This window comes from Schistocerca serialis, unplaced genomic scaffold (genome assembly GCF_023864345.2).
Source record: "Schistocerca serialis cubense isolate TAMUIC-IGC-003099 unplaced genomic scaffold, iqSchSeri2.2 HiC_scaffold_1322, whole genome shotgun sequence".
NCBI lineage: Eukaryota > Metazoa > Arthropoda > Insecta > Orthoptera > Acrididae > Schistocerca > Schistocerca serialis.
Window position 1 is genome coordinate 298455 of NW_026047539.1, and position 14289 is coordinate 312743.

The 14289-nt window shown below is 52.5% G+C and overlaps 10 non-coding genes across 10 annotated transcripts; all 10 read right to left on the reverse strand.

Moving 5' to 3' along the window:
* Window positions 1-5316: 5316 nt before the first annotated feature.
* On the reverse strand, window positions 5317-5509 carry LOC126439412 (U2 spliceosomal RNA). The gene has a single exon (XR_007581171.1). It is a non-coding gene; the product is annotated as a U2 spliceosomal RNA (small nuclear RNA).
* A 762-nt stretch (window positions 5510-6271) lies between these two features.
* LOC126439414 (U2 spliceosomal RNA) lies at window positions 6272-6464 on the reverse strand. The gene has a single exon (XR_007581173.1). It is a non-coding gene; the product is annotated as a U2 spliceosomal RNA (small nuclear RNA).
* Window positions 6465-7226: 762 nt separating this feature from the next.
* Window positions 7227-7419, reverse strand: LOC126439415 (U2 spliceosomal RNA). Its single transcript, XR_007581174.1, has one exon. It is a non-coding gene; the product is annotated as a U2 spliceosomal RNA (small nuclear RNA).
* A 762-nt stretch (window positions 7420-8181) lies between these two features.
* Window positions 8182-8374, reverse strand: LOC126439416 (U2 spliceosomal RNA). The gene has a single exon (XR_007581175.1). It is a non-coding gene; the product is annotated as a U2 spliceosomal RNA (small nuclear RNA).
* Window positions 8375-9137: 763 nt separating this feature from the next.
* Window positions 9138-9330, reverse strand: LOC126439417 (U2 spliceosomal RNA). The gene has a single exon (XR_007581176.1). It is a non-coding gene; the product is annotated as a U2 spliceosomal RNA (small nuclear RNA).
* A 759-nt stretch (window positions 9331-10089) lies between these two features.
* Window positions 10090-10282, reverse strand: LOC126439418 (U2 spliceosomal RNA). The gene has a single exon (XR_007581177.1). It is a non-coding gene; the product is annotated as a U2 spliceosomal RNA (small nuclear RNA).
* A 764-nt stretch (window positions 10283-11046) lies between these two features.
* Window positions 11047-11239, reverse strand: LOC126439419 (U2 spliceosomal RNA). The gene has a single exon (XR_007581178.1). It is a non-coding gene; the product is annotated as a U2 spliceosomal RNA (small nuclear RNA).
* Window positions 11240-12002: 763 nt separating this feature from the next.
* On the reverse strand, window positions 12003-12195 carry LOC126439420 (U2 spliceosomal RNA). The gene has a single exon (XR_007581179.1). It is a non-coding gene; the product is annotated as a U2 spliceosomal RNA (small nuclear RNA).
* A 763-nt stretch (window positions 12196-12958) lies between these two features.
* LOC126439422 (U2 spliceosomal RNA) lies at window positions 12959-13151 on the reverse strand. Its single transcript, XR_007581180.1, has one exon. It is a non-coding gene; the product is annotated as a U2 spliceosomal RNA (small nuclear RNA).
* A 763-nt stretch (window positions 13152-13914) lies between these two features.
* Window positions 13915-14107, reverse strand: LOC126439423 (U2 spliceosomal RNA). Its single transcript, XR_007581181.1, has one exon. It is a non-coding gene; the product is annotated as a U2 spliceosomal RNA (small nuclear RNA).
* Between the last annotated feature and the right edge of the window lie 182 nt (window positions 14108-14289).

Genomic DNA, 14289 nt, shown 5'->3' on the forward strand with positions numbered 1-14289 from the left:
GATGCTCCCTGGTGTCAACGTCACCACAGCGGCCGCAAGCAGCCGAGGGCCGTAGGCGGATAGCCGCCAGGCGATGGTTAGTGGGGATTAAATTGTTGACGACACGGTACCATAGCGCTGAAACTGCCGTGGGAAGGGCTGAGTTGTTAATATTAGCCCAAACTTGGCGCCAGATGACCGACGGTCGTCTGTCCTCTAATTTATGGGGCTTGGGCTGGCCTCGGAGTGCCTGGTAAAGGCGCTTCGACGTGCGTGCCTTGTCAGTGGCCACTGCGAGGACATAACTGCGGTGGAAGTAATAGTCCCTGACCGTCGTCAGCCGGATCGGAATATGCATCAAACAGACCGGTGCACGCGCCGAGTGTGGACGATAACGGTCGAAGAGGACCGCTGTAGTCCCACCGGGGTCGGCGTCGCGCAAAGCGGCGACACGGTGAATCAGAAGGGCCGCACATTTCCGGGAAAAGTCAATGAGGCCAAGGCCGCCATCGACCTTCGGCAGCGTACAGGTCAGCGCATCAACCTTGAACAGCGCATGCCGCCACAAGAGCCAATATACTGCTTGGGAGATGGCTCGGCCGATCTGCTTCGGCAGCGTAAGGAGTTGGGCGACATACCATGCTCGTGAGAGGAGATAACCATTAATAAGCTGGATGCGTTGATGGAGGTCGAGCCGTCGATCAGCGTGGCTCACGCAAAGGCCCCTGATGCGTGTGAGAAGCCGCCGCCACGTGAGGGTTAACATACGCTGCGGACAGGCAGTCACCTCAAGACCCAAGATACGCTGTTCCCCTACAACTCGGTACCAGGGGCGTTCGACGGTCAAAGATCGTGGCCCTAGCGGAAGTAATACAGTCTTGTTGGGATTTAACTGAGCACCGGAGGCCCGTTCATAAACATCGAGAATGCGGCGAACGGAATCGATGTCCCTGGCGTTAGCAACGAACACACCAACGTCATCGGCGTAGGCCGCACAGCGGAAGGTGACGCCTGGGAGAACGACACCGTCGACCAACCGGCCAATGTCACGCAGCATGGGGTCCAGCGCTAAGGCAAACAAATACATCGACAAGGGACACCCCTGTCGAACTGACCGTCTTATGGGAATGGGGCGCGACCGGCAACCGTTCACCACGATAGTGGAATTCGCCCCATCCAAGAAGTGCCGGATGATGCGTATGAAACGCTCCCCAAAACCCATCCGCGACATAACGCCCAGCAGGTAAGGGTGCGAGACCCTGTCAAAGGCACCGGCGAAGTCCAAGGAAAGAATGGCAGCCGGGGTGCGAGTGTCAGCGGTGAGGAAGACAACATCGCGGTACAGGGAAGCGGCGGTGAAGATGTTCCGACGCGAAGCGCCACAGGATTGAGTGGGGCAAAGTACCTTAGTCATCGCCTGTTTGAGACGAGAGGCCACGCATCGTGCCACCAACTTATAGTCAGCGTTAAGGACAGTGATAGGACGCAGGTCTTGAGCTCGGCAGTGACCAGTCACCTTTGGAATAAGGGCAATACGTCCAGATAAAAAGTCGGCGGGTAAGTCGCATCCAGCAAAAATCTCCTCGCACATTTTGCAGAAACGGTCGCCGAGCAGGTCCCAAAATTGTTGGTAGAACTCATAAGGGAGACCGTCGGGGCCAGGTGACTTGCGTCCCGGACAGGCACGGAGGACAGATGTGAGGTCAGCGAGTGTCACGGGCTCGGTTAAGGAGCCGCGGTCATGACGATCCAAAGAAGTTGGCACCCCACTGACAAGTGCACGTTGGGCGGCAACGTCGACCTCAACATCCTGGAAGAGGTGCGTGAAATGGTCCGTCAGGTGTTGGAGGACGTCGCGGTTGTCTGTGATACGCACACCATCGTCTGTCTTAAGGCGCAAAATGGTGTTCTTCTTGGCACGAGTTCGTTCAGAGGCAAGGTGATAAAGGGATGGCTCCTCGCCTTCAATCAGGGATGCAGGACGACACCTCACCACCATACCGTCGGCTTTCTCCCGAGAGAAGCGAAGGATTTGCGCCTTAATTTTGTTGAGGCGCATGCGGAGCTGGTCATACCGGTCAGCAGGAAGAGTCAGGGCGTCAGTGAGACACTGCTGATAGAAGGCCAACGTACTACGTTTCCAGTGGGCGACGTCGCGACTGTATTGCCGGATAACACGTCGCAGCCGGGGCTTCGCACAGCGGAGCCACCAAACCACCGTGGTAGGGTACCGGGAAGTGTCCACGAGACAATCCTGCCACGTTTTCGTGACAAGAGCACGAAGTTCGGGCAGGGACAGATGAAGGGTATTCATCTTCCAAGAGGTGCCATGAGGAACCGGGGCAGGACCCGCGATACGCAAGGAACACGAGTACGCACAGTGGTCACTAAAGGCCACGGGTATGACTTGGACGGCACAAAGGGCGGGAGTCAAATCAGCCGAGACATAAACACGATCAATACGGCTGGCTCCAGTGGGATAGATGTGGGTAAATTGCGTGTAGGCGGGATGGAAGTGGCGCCATGTGTCAGTAAGGTCAGCCGCCCGAAGGAGTGAAGCGAGCGCTTCACACCGCATAGGCGTCGGGACCTGGTCAACTTCGGCTACCACACAGTTGAAGTCTCCGCCAAAGACGATAGGGCGACGAGCTGCTAAGAAAGGGGGGAGATCAGTCTGAAAAAGTGTCGTTCTGTCATGCCTGTGGTTAGCACCGGAAGGAGCATAGACATTTAGAAAAAGGACATCTTGAAGGATACATGCAAGAACGCGACCGTTGGGTAGCGTGGTAACGTGGGATGGAGTAAACTCTGATCGGTAGAGCAAAGCAGTACCCCGCCGGGCGTCAGGGTCGATGTTATACAGTGCCTCATAACCAGCAAGGTCAGATAGAAAAGGGGCACAAACTTCCTGGAGAAAGACCACATCAAACGCACCAAGGCGGAGAAAGTCCTTCAGAGATCGAAGTTTGACCGGGTTGGAGATGGAGTTGATATTGATCGTTAAAAGGGAGAGGGCTCCCGGCGGACGGTCAAAGGCAGGCATGGGAGAGCAACACAGAGTAGACAACGGCAGATAGGGTCACGGCCGTAGGGAAGCAGGTGTGGAAACATCCACACCAGAAGCCAGCGATATCACCCCGGATGTGAGAAACAAATACCAAGCAGCTCATGTGGGGAAAGGCCCACTCAATCACGCATGTCATCGCCCTCGTCGTCAGCCCAGTTCAGGCCTCCCCCATCGGCAGGATAGTCTAAGCCAGGCGGCGCAGACGCGTCGGACACAGTAGGATGTGAAAGGGTGCGAGTACGCTGCATTGGCTGGTCGCTACCCTGGTCATGTTTCCGTTTTGCAGGGATCGCTCCCCGATCTCGCGAGGAACTGATAAGAGCCTCTAGTTGCCGAGCAGTTTGCCGCATACCGCCCGAGCGGTCAGCGGAAACAGAGCGGGAAACTGAGGAGGCCTGAGAGTCAGCCTCACTGCCGCTCTCAGGAGGACGTAAACCGTCCGCTTCCTCCGCCGACTGGTCCGGGTTCGCCTTCTTGCGCCGATGACGACGGCGGGGGGACTTAGCGTCATCTGCCGGGATGGGCGGGGTAGGAAGAACGACCTCCATCTGTTCGACCGCGACCACATCACTCGCCATAGCAGGCACATCAGACGCCGCCGGCGGTACCGCCACAACGGGCGTCTGGTCCGGGACGGGTCCGTCAGCCGGTGCACTGGGTGCCGGTTGCACTGCTTCTGGCGGGGGCGACACGTCAGGTCGCTCAGCGGGACGGTGGGCAGCGCCCGCCACTACCTCGCTGAGGAGAGGCACAAGGTCGGTACCAGCAGTGCGTTCCCGCGGCAGTTGCACAGGACGCCGGCGCGGGCAGTCCACGCGGAGATGCTCCGTCGATTGACAAAGGGAGCAAGTTTGCGGTTGCCCAATATAGGTGACCTGGGCCCTGGTACTCGCAACATTTATATACGACGGGATGTGCTGGCGGAGGTCCATGCGGACACTACGAACGCCGCTGTTGCCCTGGAAACGGTAGGCACTTCCCCACTTCTCATTCGTGATGCTGAGCACCGTGCCATACCGCGACAGGACACGGCCGATTACGTCATTGGGACACTCAGGGGGTACGTTAAATACCCGCACAGTCCGTATCCCAAAGCCAGATGGCACTATATGCACTGTTCCGACAGTTCCATCGAAGTAGCGGAACGGATGTTCGCCCGCGAGTGCCAGGCCATACTTTTCGTATTTCTCCTGGTCGAGAAATTTCACGAATAACGAGAATAAGACAAAATCCAGTTGAAAGGTGTCGACGTCATTTTCCGGTACTTTCAGATCACCAAATATCCATTCCTGTATTTCAAAGGCCGTAGGCCGTCTCGCTGCTCTGTCGAATACGCATTGAATACTGTTCGACCGGTTCGACATATTCACCGCAAAAATATCAACGCTGGAAAAACCAAGAACAAACGAAACGACCACGAAACGCGACTCGCGACCCGCGACCCGCTACAGAGCACAACGGACCGCTCCGACCGCGGGGTGCTTCTTAGCCAAAAGGCCGAGAAGCGATAAAGGAAAATCCGCATTCGAAGGGCCTAAATGCTTGCAGCGTGTGCGCTCCACATGTGGGAGTGACACACGGTGGTACGGGCCGATATGGCAACAGGCGACCGTCGAAAACATCGCAAAAGCAAGTGCGGGAAAGAAGGACAATTCGCGAGAGCACTCGTCAACAGCCCAGTACTACCCTCCATGGCGAACAGTAAACTGCGACTCCCATTTGAACGCCGCAAGCTGCCAGGGCAGTGGAGAAGCCGTGAGGCCGCCCCACAGCAGCGCCAGGCCGGCGCGAGCTACACCGGCGCGAGGCCGGCGCGAGCTACACCTAGCCTAGTGCTTACATCGTCCACCGCCAACTGCATACGTGTGTACACACGTATTCTGCGTGCGTGCGGCGGCGACGACGACGTTCGCGAGGAGCTAAGGATATAACTCCAAAAAATGAAATTAAAATTATCTGTGGCCGGACCATATGTGACGCCAACGAGGCATCCGAAGGCACCCTTCTGTGCCCATATAAATTACCAGCCTAGTGTAATGCGGCTGCAAGAGCGGTCCGGCTAACCGCAAAAAAAAAAAAAAAAAAAAAAAAAATAAAAAAATTCATAAGATAATGCTAAATTAATTACAAGAAATCGTGGAAACCGTGGAAATCGTGGTGTGTATGCAGCTAACTACTGGGCACATCGACAACTGCAACAAGTTTTGCTACCAGCGGAATATCTGATAACTGCAGAATATTTACCCATTTCAGGCTGTGTTTTAATTATTTTTAGGTGGGCCGATCCCGGCGGTACTGCAATGCCGGGCCAACCCGCGACAGAGGTGGAGCAAGCCCCTAGCACTCCGTCATGAGCCAAAAATGAGTTTAATATTCTGGTCCTGCGATGCAGGACGTATCAGATATTAAGCTGATAAGAACAGATACTACACTTTGATCTTAGCCAAAAGGCCGAGAAGCGATAAAGGAAAATCCGCATTCGAAGGGCCTAAATGCTTGCAGCGTGTGCGCTCCACATGTGGGAGTGACACACGGTGGTACGGGCCGATATGGCAACAGGCGACCGTCGAAAACATCGCAAAAGCAAGTGCGGGAAAGAAGGACAATTCGCGAGAGCACTCGTCAACAGCCCAGTACTACCCTCCATGGCGAACAGTAAACTGCGACTCCCATTTGAACGCCGCAAGCTGCCAGGGCAGTGGAGAAGCCGTGAGGCCGCCCCACAGCAGCGCCAGGCCGGCGCGAGCTACACCGGCGCGAGGCCGGCGCGAGCTACACCTAGCCTAGTGCTTACATCGTCCACCGCCAACTGCATACGTGTGTACACACGTATTCTGCGTGCGTGCGGCGGCGACGACGACGTTCGCGAGGAGCTAAGGATATAACTCCAAAAAATGAAATTAAAATTATCTGTGGCCGGACCATATGTGACGCCAACGAGGCATCCGAAGGCACCCTTCTGTGCCCATATAAATTACCAGCCTAGTGTAATGCGGCTGCAAGAGCGGTCCGGCTAACCGCAAAAAAAAAAAAAAAAAAATAAAAAAATAAAAAAATTCATAAGATAATGCTAAATTAATTACAAGAAATCGTGGAAACCGTGGAAATCGTGGTGTGTATGCAGCTAACTACTGGGCACATCGACAACTGCAACAAGTTTTGCTACCAGCGGAATATCTGATAACTGCAGAATATTTACCCATTTCAGGCTGTGTTTTAATTATTTTTAGGTGGGCCGATCCCGGCGGTACTGCAATGCCGGGCCAACCCGCGACAGAGGTGGAGCAAGCCCCTAGCACTCCGTCATGAGCCAAAAATGAGTTTAATATTCTGGTCCTGCGATGCAGGACGTATCAGATATTAAGCTGATAAGAACAGATACTACACTTTGATCTTAGCCAAAAGGCCGAGAAGCGATAAAGGAAAATCCGCATTCGAAGGGCCTAAATGCTTGCAGCGTGTGCGCTCCACATGTGGGAGTGACACACGGTGGTACGGGCCGATATGGCAACAGGCGACCGTCGAAAACATCGCAAAAGCAAGTGCGGGAAAGAAGGACAATTCGCGAGAGCACTCGTCAACAGCCCAGTACTACCCTCCATGGCGAACAGTAAACTGCGACTCCCATTTGAACGCCGCAAGCTGCCAGGGCAGTGGAGAAGCCGTGAGGCCGCCCCACAGCAGCGCCAGGCCGGCGCGAGCTACACCGGCGCGAGGCCGGCGCGAGCTACACCTAGCCTAGTGCTTACATCGTCCACCGCCAACTGCATACGTGTGTACACACGTATTCTGCGTGCGTGCGGCGGCGACGACGACGTTCGCGAGGAGCTAAGGATATAACTCCAAAAAATGAAATTAAAATTATCTGTGGCCGGACCATATGTGACGCCAACGAGGCATCCGAAGGCACCCTTCTGTGCCCATATAAATTACCAGCCTAGTGTAATGCGGCTGCAAGAGCGGTCCGGCTAACCGCAAAAAAAAAAAAAAAAAAATAAAAAAATAAAAAAATTCATAAGATAATGCTAAATTAATTACAAGAAATCGTGGAAACCGTGGAAATCGTGGTGTGTATGCAGCTAACTACTGGGCACATCGACAACTGCAACAAGTTTTGCTACCAGCGGAATATCTGATAACTGCAGAATATTTACCCATTTCAGGCTGTGTTTTAATTATTTTTAGGTGGGCCGATCCCGGCGGTACTGCAATGCCGGGCCAACCCGCGACAGAGGTGGAGCAAGCCCCTAGCACTCCGTCATGAGCCAAAAATGAGTTTAATATTCTGGTCCTGCGATGCAGGACGTATCAGATATTAAGCTGATAAGAACAGATACTACACTTTGATCTTAGCCAAAAGGCCGAGAAGCGATAAAGGAAAATCCGCATTCGAAGGGCCTAAATGCTTGCAGCGTGTGCGCTCCACATGTGGGAGTGACACACGGTGGTACGGGCCGATATGGCAACAGGCGACCGTCGAAAACATCGCAAAAGCAAGTGCGGGAAAGAAGGACAATTCGCGAGAGCACTCGTCAACAGCCCAGTACTACCCTCCATGGCGAACAGTAAACTGCGACTCCCATTTGAACGCCGCAAGCTGCCAGGGCAGTGGAGAAGCCGTGAGGCCGCCCCACAGCAGCGCCAGGCCGGCGCGAGCTACACCGGCGCGAGGCCGGCGCGAGCTACACCTAGCCTAGTGCTTACATCGTCCACCGCCAACTGCATACGTGTGTACACACGTATTCTGCGTGCGTGCGGCGGCGACGACGACGTTCGCGAGGAGCTAAGGATATAACTCCAAAAAATGAAATTAAAATTATCTGTGGCCGGACCATATGTGACGCCAACGAGGCATCCGAAGGCACCCTTCTGTGCCCATATAAATTACCAGCCTAGTGTAATGCGGCTGCAAGAGCGGTCCGGCTAACCGCAAAAAAAAAAAAAAAAAAATAAAAAAATAAAAAAATTCATAAGATAATGCTAAATTAATTACAAGAAATCGTGGAAACCGTGGAAATCGTGGTGTGTATGCAGCTAACTACTGGGCACATCGACAACTGCAACAAGTTTTGCTACCAGCGGAATATCTGATAACTGCAGAATATTTACCCATTTCAGGCTGTGTTTTAATTATTTTTAGGTGGGCCGATCCCGGCGGTACTGCAATGCCGGGCCAACCCGCGACAGAGGTGGAGCAAGCCCCTAGCACTCCGTCATGAGCCAAAAATGAGTTTAATATTCTGGTCCTGCGATGCAGGACGTATCAGATATTAAGCTGATAAGAACAGATACTACACTTTGATCTTAGCCAAAAGGCCGAGAAGCGATAAAGGAAAATCCGCATTCGAAGGGCCTAAATGCTTGCAGCGTGTGCGCTCCACATGTGGGAGTGACACACGGTGGTACGGGCCGATATGGCAACAGGCGACCGTCGAAAACATCGCAAAAGCAAGTGCGGGAAAGAAGGACAATTCGCGAGAGCACTCGTCAACAGCCCAGTACTACCCTCCATGGCGAACAGTAAACTGCGACTCCCATTTGAACGCCGCAAGCTGCCAGGGCAGTGGAGAAGCCGTGAGGCCGCCCCACAGCAGCGCCAGGCCGGCGCGAGCTACACCGGCGCGAGGCCGGCGCGAGCTACACCTAGCCTAGTGCTTACATCGTCCACCGCCAACTGCATACGTGTGTACACACGTATTCTGCGTGCGTGCGGCGGCGACGACGACGTTCGCGAGGAGCTAAGGATATAACTCCAAAAAATGAAATTAAAATTATCTGTGGCCGGACCATATGTGACGCCAACGAGGCATCCGAAGGCACCCTTCTGTGCCCATATAAATTACCAGCCTAGTGTAATGCGGCTGCAAGAGCGGTCCGGCTAACCGCAAAAAAAAAAAAAAAAAAAATAAAAAAATAAAAAAATTCATAAGATAATGCTAAATTAATTACAAGAAATCGTGGAAACCGTGGAAATCGTGGTGTGTATGCAGCTAACTACTGGGCACATCGACAACTGCAACAAGTTTTGCTACCAGCGGAATATCTGATAACTGCAGAATATTTACCCATTTCAGGCTGTGTTTTAATTATTTTTAGGTGGGCCGATCCCGGCGGTACTGCAATGCCGGGCCAACCCGCGACAGAGGTGGAGCAAGCCCCTAGCACTCCGTCATGAGCCAAAAATGAGTTTAATATTCTGGTCCTGCGATGCAGGACGTATCAGATATTAAGCTGATAAGAACAGATACTACACTTTGATCTTAGCCAAAAGGCCGAGAAGCGATAAAGGAAAATCCGCATTCGAAGGGCCTAAATGCTTGCAGCGTGTGCGCTCCACATGTGGGAGTGACACACGGTGGTACGGGCCGATATGGCAACAGGCGACCGTCGAAAACATCGCAAAAGCAAGTGCGGGAAAGAAGGACAATTCGCGAGAGCACTCGTCAACAGCCCAGTACTACCCTCCATGGCGAACAGTAAACTGCGACTCCCATTTGAACGCCGCAAGCTGCCAGGGCAGTGGAGAAGCCGTGAGGCCGCCCCACAGCAGCGCCAGGCCGGCGCGAGCTACACCGGCGCGAGGCCGGCGCGAGCTACACCTAGCCTAGTGCTTACATCGTCCACCGCCAACTGCATACGTGTGTACACACGTATTCTGCGTGCGTGCGGCGGCGACGACGACGTTCGCGAGGAGCTAAGGATATAACTCCAAAAAATGAAATTAAAATTATCTGTGGCCGGACCATATGTGACGCCAACGAGGCATCCGAAGGCACCCTTCTGTGCCCATATAAATTACCAGCCTAGTGTAATGCGGCTGCAAGAGCGGTCCGGCTAACCGCAAAAAAAAAAAAAAAAAAAAAAAATAAAAAAATTCATAAGATAATGCTAAATTAATTACAAGAAATCGTGGAAACCGTGGAAATCGTGGTGTGTATGCAGCTAACTACTGGGCACATCGACAACTGCAACAAGTTTTGCTACCAGCGGAATATCTGATAACTGCAGAATATTTACCCATTTCAGGCTGTGTTTTAATTATTTTTAGGTGGGCCGATCCCGGCGGTACTGCAATGCCGGGCCAACCCGCGACAGAGGTGGAGCAAGCCCCTAGCACTCCGTCATGAGCCAAAAATGAGTTTAATATTCTGGTCCTGCGATGCAGGACGTATCAGATATTAAGCTGATAAGAACAGATACTACACTTTGATCTTAGCCAAAAGGCCGAGAAGCGATAAAGGAAAATCCGCATTCGAAGGGCCTAAATGCTTGCAGCGTGTGCGCTCCACATGTGGGAGTGACACACGGTGGTACGGGCCGATATGGCAACAGGCGACCGTCGAAAACATCGCAAAAGCAAGTGCGGGAAAGAAGGACAATTCGCGAGAGCACTCGTCAACAGCCCAGTACTACCCTCCATGGCGAACAGTAAACTGCGACTCCCATTTGAACGCCGCAAGCTGCCAGGGCAGTGGAGAAGCCGTGAGGCCGCCCCACAGCAGCGCCAGGCCGGCGCGAGCTACACCGGCGCGAGGCCGGCGCGAGCTACACCTAGCCTAGTGCTTACATCGTCCACCGCCAACTGCATACGTGTGTACACACGTATTCTGCGTGCGTGCGGCGGCGACGACGACGTTCGCGAGGAGCTAAGGATATAACTCCAAAAAATGAAATTAAAATTATCTGTGGCCGGACCATATGTGACGCCAACGAGGCATCCGAAGGCACCCTTCTGTGCCCATATAAATTACCAGCCTAGTGTAATGCGGCTGCAAGAGCGGTCCGGCTAACCGCAAAAAAAAAAAAAAAAAAAAATAAAAAAATAAAAAAATTCATAAGATAATGCTAAATTAATTACAAGAAATCGTGGAAACCGTGGAAATCGTGGTGTGTATGCAGCTAACTACTGGGCACATCGACAACTGCAACAAGTTTTGCTACCAGCGGAATATCTGATAACTGCAGAATATTTACCCATTTCAGGCTGTGTTTTAATTATTTTTAGGTGGGCCGATCCCGGCGGTACTGCAATGCCGGGCCAACCCGCGACAGAGGTGGAGCAAGCCCCTAGCACTCCGTCATGAGCCAAAAATGAGTTTAATATTCTGGTCCTGCGATGCAGGACGTATCAGATATTAAGCTGATAAGAACAGATACTACACTTTGATCTTAGCCAAAAGGCCGAGAAGCGATAAAGGAAAATCCGCATTCGAAGGGCCTAAATGCTTGCAGCGTGTGCGCTCCACATGTGGGAGTGACACACGGTGGTACGGGCCGATATGGCAACAGGCGACCGTCGAAAACATCGCAAAAGCAAGTGCGGGAAAGAAGGACAATTCGCGAGAGCACTCGTCAACAGCCCAGTACTACCCTCCATGGCGAACAGTAAACTGCGACTCCCATTTGAACGCCGCAAGCTGCCAGGGCAGTGGAGAAGCCGTGAGGCCGCCCCACAGCAGCGCCAGGCCGGCGCGAGCTACACCGGCGCGAGGCCGGCGCGAGCTACACCTAGCCTAGTGCTTACATCGTCCACCGCCAACTGCATACGTGTGTACACACGTATTCTGCGTGCGTGCGGCGGCGACGACGACGTTCGCGAGGAGCTAAGGATATAACTCCAAAAAATGAAATTAAAATTATCTGTGGCCGGACCATATGTGACGCCAACGAGGCATCCGAAGGCACCCTTCTGTGCCCATATAAATTACCAGCCTAGTGTAATGCGGCTGCAAGAGCGGTCCGGCTAACCGCAAAAAAAAAAAAAAAAAAAATAAAAAAATAAAAAAATTCATAAGATAATGCTAAATTAATTACAAGAAATCGTGGAAACCGTGGAAATCGTGGTGTGTATGCAGCTAACTACTGGGCACATCGACAACTGCAACAAGTTTTGCTACCAGCGGAATATCTGATAACTGCAGAATATTTACCCATTTCAGGCTGTGTTTTAATTATTTTTAGGTGGGCCGATCCCGGCGGTACTGCAATGCCGGGCCAACCCGCGACAGAGGTGGAGCAAGCCCCTAGCACTCCGTCATGAGCCAAAAATGAGTTTAATATTCTGGTCCTGCGATGCAGGACGTATCAGATATTAAGCTGATAAGAACAGATACTACACTTTGATCTTAGCCAAAAGGCCGAGAAGCGATAAAGGAAAATCCGCATTCGAAGGGCCTAAATGCTTGCAGCGTGTGCGCTCCACATGTGGGAGTGACACACGGTGGTACGGGCCGATATGGCAACAGGCGACCGTCGAAAACATCGCAAAAGCAAGTGCGGGAAAGAAGGACAATTCGCGAGAGCACTCGTCAACAGCCCAGTACTACCCTCCATGGCGAACAGTAAACTGCGACTCCCATTTGAACGCCGCAAGCTGCCAGGGCAGTGGAGAAGCCGTGAGGCCGCCCCACAGCAGCGCCAGGCCGGCGCGAGCTACACCGGCGCGAGGCCGGCGCGAGCTACACCTAGCCTAGTGCTTACATCGTCCACCGCCAACTGCATACGTGTGTACACACGTATTCTGCGTGCGTGCGGCGGCGACGACGACGTTCGCGAGGAGCTAAGGATATAACTCCAAAAAATGAAATTAAAATTATCTGTGGCCGGACCATATGTGACGCCAACGAGGCATCCGAAGGCACCCTTCTGTGCCCATATAAATTACCAGCCTAGTGTAATGCGGCTGCAAGAGCGGTCCGGCTAACCGCAAAAAAAAAAAAAAAAAAAATAAAAAAATAAAAAAATTCATAAGATAATGCTAAATTAATTACAAGAAATCGTGGAAACCGTGGAAATCGTGGTGTGTATGCAGCTAACTACTGGGCACATCGACAACTGCAACAAGTTTTGCTACCAGCGGAATATCTGATAACTGCAGAATATTTACCCATTTCAGGCTGTGTTTTAATTATTTTTAGGTGGGCCGATCCCGGCGGTACTGCAATGCCGGGCCAACCCGCGACAGAGGTGGAGCAAGCCCCTAGCACTCCGTCATGAGCCAAAAATGAGTTTAATATTCTGGTCCTGCGATGCAGGACGTATCAGATATTAAGCTGATAAGAACAGATACTACACTTTGATCTTAGCCAAAAGGCCGAGAAGCGATAAAGGAAAATCCGCATTCGAAGGGCCTAAATGCTTGCAGCGTGTGCGCTCCACATGTGGGAGTGACACACGGTGGTACGGGCCGATATGGCAACAGGCGACCGTCGAAAACATCGCAAAAGCAAGTGCGGGAAAGAAGGACAATTCGCGAGAGCACTCGTCAACAGCCCAGTACTACCCTCCATGGCGAACAGTAAACTGCGACTCCCATTTGAACGCCGCAAGCTGCCAGGGCAGTGGAGAAGCCGTGAGGCCGCCCCACAGCAGCGCCAGGCCGGCGCGAGCTACACCGGCGCGAGGCCGGCGCGAGCTACACCTAGCCTAGTGCTTACATCGTCCACCGCCAACTGCATACGTGTGTACACACGTATTCTGCGTGCGTGCGGCGGCGACGACGACGTTCGCGAGGAGCTAAGGATATAACTCCAAAAAATGAAATTAAAATTATCTGTGGCCGGACCATATGTGACGCCAACGAGGCATCCGAAGGCACCCTTCTGTGCCCATATAAATTACCAGCCTAGTGTAATGCGGCTGCAAGAGCGGTCCGGCTAACCGCAAAAAAAAAAAAAAAAAAAATAAAAAAATAAAAAAATTCATAAGATAATGCTAAATTAATTACAAGAAATCGTGGAAACCGTGGAAATCGTGGTGTGTATGCAGCTAACTACTGGGCACATCGACAACTGCAACAAGTTTTGCTACCAGCGGAATATCTGATAACTGCAGAATATTTACCCATTTCAGGCTGTGTTTTAATTATTTTTAGGTGGGCCGATCCCGGCGGTACTGCAATGCCGGGCCAACCCGCGACAGAGGTGGAGCAAGCCCCTAGCACTCCGTCATGAGCCAAAAATGAGTTTAATATTCTGGTCCTGCGATGCAGGACGTATCAGATATTAAGCTGATAAGAACAGATACTACACTTTGATCTTAGCCAAAAGGCCGAGAAGCGATAAAGGAAAATCCGCATTCGAAGGGCCTAAATGCTTGCAGCGTGTGCGCTCCACATGTGGGAGTGACACACGGTGGTACGGGCCGATATGGCAACAGGCGACCGTCGAAAACATCGCAAAAGCAAGTGCGGGAAAGAAGGACAATTCGCGAGAGCACTCGTCAACAGCCCAGTACTACCCTCC